This window comes from Alnus glutinosa, chromosome 5 (genome assembly GCF_958979055.1).
Source record: "Alnus glutinosa chromosome 5, dhAlnGlut1.1, whole genome shotgun sequence".
Classification (NCBI taxonomy): Eukaryota; Viridiplantae; Streptophyta; class Magnoliopsida; order Fagales; family Betulaceae; genus Alnus; species Alnus glutinosa.
Window position 1 is genome coordinate 19,048,642 of NC_084890.1, and position 4,808 is coordinate 19,053,449.

The 4,808-nt window shown below is 38.5% G+C and overlaps 1 non-coding gene across 1 annotated transcript; it reads left to right on the top strand.

Moving 5' to 3' along the window:
• Positions 1-532: 532 nt before the first annotated feature.
• LOC133869967 (small nucleolar RNA R71) lies at positions 533-639 on the top strand. Its single transcript, XR_009900595.1, has one exon. It is a non-coding gene; the product is annotated as a small nucleolar RNA R71 (small nucleolar RNA).
• The last annotated feature ends 4,169 nt before the right edge of the window (positions 640-4,808 follow it).

Sequence of the window (4,808 nt, forward strand, 5' to 3'; positions counted from 1 at the left end):
TCTTTGCTTCCCTTGGGGATTTTGCACATGCTAAGTGTTACTCCATGAAAAATTAGGGTGGATTCGCCACCCTGCATTGTAGTTGTTGGAGTATGGATTGTTCTTTTGAGGGTAATTATTCTGGCCCACATAATTTGCTTGCTCTTGATCTGTAAATGAAAACATGGGGCAAGTCTCAGTGGTGTGGTCAGAATGAGAACATATGGCACATACCTCCACTTGAGCAATTTGTTGAATGGGAGAGATGTTATGAGTAGTCATGACTTTCACTAGCATATCCAGTTTCCTCTCCAAGGTATCCATCTGAGTTTGGACTCCATTAATGCCATTCACTTCATAGACGCCTTTTCTTTTGAGTCCTTGCCTCCCTCGGGATGAGAATTGTTGGGAGTTTTTGGTTAAAGTCTCAAACAGTTCTTTTGCCTCCTCGCTATTCTTTTCCATTAGTACACCTCCACAAGCTGAATCTACAAGACTTTTGTTAGAATCATTTAAACCTTCATAGAAAGCTTGTACCTGATCGTCCTGAGATAGATTACGATGCGGGCATTTTAGAAGTAGCTCCTTGAAGTCCTCCCACACCTCAAAGAATAGGTCTCCATCTTTTTGTTGGAAGGTTTGAATCTCCCTCCTCAATGCATAGTCCGTTGGGCTGGAAAGAACATTTTCATGAACTTTGTGGTCAACTCCTCCCAATTGTGAATAGACCTTGCAGCCAAAGAATTCAATCATAATTTAGCATTATCTTTCAAGAAAAAGGGAAGAGAATTAACCTGGTTCCTTCCGCATTTAAGCCATGGACGTTTTGAGTTTTGCAAAGATCAAAGAAGTCCCGAATGTGTTGATATGGATCCTCTGTAGGTGTGCCTAAATAGTCTGGAACCATATTGAGCAACGGAGACAAATCAAAATTTGTAACGCCCAGTAATTTCAAGCTCTTAAGAAATCATTGATATTGTTGAGGAGACAATGTCCATAGGTTTTTATAAGCAAACCTAAAGTTGTTTTGAAAACATAAAGATCAAAACCTAAAAGTAACATTTAAGCTTTAAACAATGATTGAACCGAAAATAGGTCAAATGGACTCAGATGTAGTTGATTCAAATACCGTTGTGCTCACAACAGAAAGATCTATCATATGGCAAAAGTTAGTAAAAATTTCACTAGTTGACTTTTTGACCTGAGCATAAATAACCCTACTATCAAAATTAAACGAAAAACTGTCAGAGAAAAATATCACCATGGTTCTAAAACATTTTTGTGTAGAAGTCAAGAGTAATGATGAAGGAATAAAAGATTTCAAAAATATCTCAAGAGTAATCATGAAAATAAAGAAAAATCAATAAAACAAGTGTGAACGCAGAAAGTAGTTTAAAGATATTTTGGCTTAATAGACAGAAACTTTGACTTGACCAAAACTAAGTCGAAATGAACTCAAAATGAATCAAATTAAAAAGAGAAAGTGTTTGTCTTGAAGTTCTCTATCTACCCTCAAAATTTCATGTCAATCGGAGTCAGTTTGACCATCGAAAAGTAGGTCGGAGTAAGCGTCCCGCCATTTGGACGAAAATCCTAAATTCAAATAGTTAATAAAGTAAGGACTACTTTGCAAGATATTATGTAATATGTTAATTCTTTTATTACATTTTGCACTTTATACCCCTACTTTCCTTCTATAAATAAGCATGCAAGGGTCCTTGTTTTTCCACACAAAAATCATAGACAACTTTCATGAAAGCTTGTACTTTGGTTTTCTCTCCCTCTTTCTCTCCTTCTACCACACGGCCACTTTGGTGTTCTTGAAGGCTTTTCTCTCCAAATCAACTTGGTAAATGATCTTCATGCATGGAGTGACTTCTTGGATATTCCTAAGAAAGCGTTTGATTCACTTCCGCTATATCGAGTCTAAAAACTTAAAAGATATAGTTTGAACGTAAAACTTTCAAAGGAATATCTTGTGAACCACTTAGCATCCCCTTCCTACTATTTGATTTCATTTCTTGTTTTTATGAGTTGTTTAAAGACCCAATAATCTTAAAAGATAAAAGAATTAAAGTAAAGAGTTATATAAACTGCTTTTACATTTCATTGTCCTCATGACTTCATGAGTTAATTGTATTTCATTTCCTTTTACATTTAATTGTCCTCATGACTTCATGAGTTGATCGTATTTACATTTCCTTTTACATTTCATTGTCTTTATGACTTTCATGAGTTGATCGTATTTACTCTTATTGTCCTCATGATATTTTAAAACCTTCAAGTTCACATTTGGTGGTATTGGTCATATAGCCTCGTCATCAAATCATGAACCCAGCTTTTAAGATTATTAGAAGTGATCGTCTCAAACATAATGAAGTGATGGATAATACTAAATATAAAGAGATGAGGGTCTATAAACAATGATTTGTTTGATAGATAAGTGATATATATATATATATATATATATATATATATATATATATATATATATATATATATATATATATATATATTATTGTGTGGATGTATTTATATGCAGAAAAGAAGTCTAAGGAACTACACAGAGAAGAGTGTAAGTATGGATGTACTTACTGAGGATTGATTCTACGTTTCATTAAGACTGTGTGGTATGTGTTCATTGCATGTGGTTGTTCATGCATTGCATGTTGTGTCCAATTAATAAAATGGTTGATGAGATAGCCATCAACAAGCTAATGTAGTAGCAAGTGGAAGAAAGGCTAGTCAATGGACCCAGGGGGTTCATAGTGACCCAAGATGTGTCCAAAGTCCTAATATATAACTAATGCTGGGACCAGTAGGATTCCAATACAAACAGGTAAGACTTTAAGTGGGGGGCAAAGGACACGAACGGATTCAGATAACCTTGAACGAGAGGTCTGAAGAAAGATGATCATAAAATACCAAACTAAATGGTTACTACGATGCATATTCATACAACCCTTGCATTTGCATTCTTTATGAACTGTAATTAATTTGATGGTAACTTAGGTATGAAAATGGTTGACTCACTTGTAAAAAATAATATGGACTTCTAATTTTAACAAATGTGTGTGAACAGTGTGCAACAAAATATTAAATGCAGAATTTAAAGGAGACAAATATTTTGTTGACGAAGTGGAAACTCAATTAAGAGAAAAACCACTCCGGGACAGCCAAACCCAGGATATCCACTATTCAGAAGACAAAGCTAGATACAAAGCAGTAACACTCACATACCCCTGATGCAGTGGTTGTACCTTGCTCTCTAACGTGTAACCCAACACGAACGCTTCCCAACCAGGTCTCCTACCTGAAGGGGTCTTCAGTGGAATCCTTTACCTTAGGGCCAACCCCTAAGATAGATTTCACAGCTGATCAAATCATACACTTGGCAAGGCTTTAGAGGAAATATTATGTCTCTAAGCTGTAGAGAATGCACCACCGAATTCTGTGTTAAAAGCATGCCTAAGCCTCTTATTTATAGGCTTAGGAAACCCAAAATAGACTCAAAAATGGATTTTGAGACACGCACATCCGGAAAGGGAGCCAGGACCGTCCGGACATGCCAAGTTTTTCTTGTCCGGAAAGTAATTCTGGAATTTTCTGCAGGGCCGTCCGGACGGGAAAATATTTCCGTCCGGACGGAGGCTGTCCAGATGCTCAAATTACATCATTTTTTCTAAGCTTTCCAACGACGCCAATTTTGTCCCAATCCGATATTTGAGTAAAAAGTTATGACCAAAATACCGGAAGGTGTCCGAACAGCTTGACCGAGCGTCCGGACGGTCAATTTCAACCGCCTCTCCAAGATAGCGCTGAAAGCTTCCATAACAAGGCCACGTCTGGACGGTGTTGCCCTAGCATCCGGATGGTTGCACTTCGACGGCACGTAATTACCATAATAAGGCTTTGGAGCATCCGGACCTTGAAGGCTAACGTCCGAACGGTTGAACTGGTGCACGCAATTTCCATATATGAAGCTTGATCGTCAGGACCATGAAGGTTGACGTCTGGACGGTTGAACTTGGTATGCACGTTCTTACCTTATAGAGGACATCGTCCGGACGGGATCACACACCGTCCGGACGGTAGCAGCTGTCTTCCCATAACTGTTTCTTGAGGCAGAAACCCTAATGCTTGTCAAACACTGAATGGCGTCCGGACGGTATAGCCACGTTGTCCGGACGGATGCACTGGAACACTGGATCTTCTCGAACTCTGAAGAGCGTCCGGACGATTTGCCATTACGTCCGGATGGATGAAACCTTGAACTGTTCGAAGCTTCTAGACATTGATGGGTGTCCGGACGGAAAGATCTCGTGGTCCGGACGGATGTTGCTGACTGATGAGCGTCCGAACGGAATACCACGTCTTCCGGACGGCTGATAGGGAACTGAAATAAATCCTTGAAAACTTCACAGAATCTTCTCAAAGAACATAGCTGAAGAGTAGACTCTGGATAAAGCAGCATCCCTGTGAAAGCAGCAACATTACATAGAAGTGATTTGTCCAACAAAATGCAGCCAACACAAAAACTAACAAACTCCCCTTTTGGCCATTCTGGGACAAAAATCACTTGACCGGTTAAAAATACAATCCCGGTCCAAATAAAAAATTACTCCCCCTCAATGTCTCAGAAGTACAAGGTTAAACAGAGTAATAATATCCACAGACAAAAACTTTCTAAAATCCAAAACAATAGGAAAATAGAGAAAAGTCTGCAAGTGGCCCAAAAGAGAGGAACGGAAATCCTCCCAAGTATCAAATCCCAAGACTTTTGGAAATTGAACATCCGACTTCAACAATAGTCAGTTTTCCAAAGGATG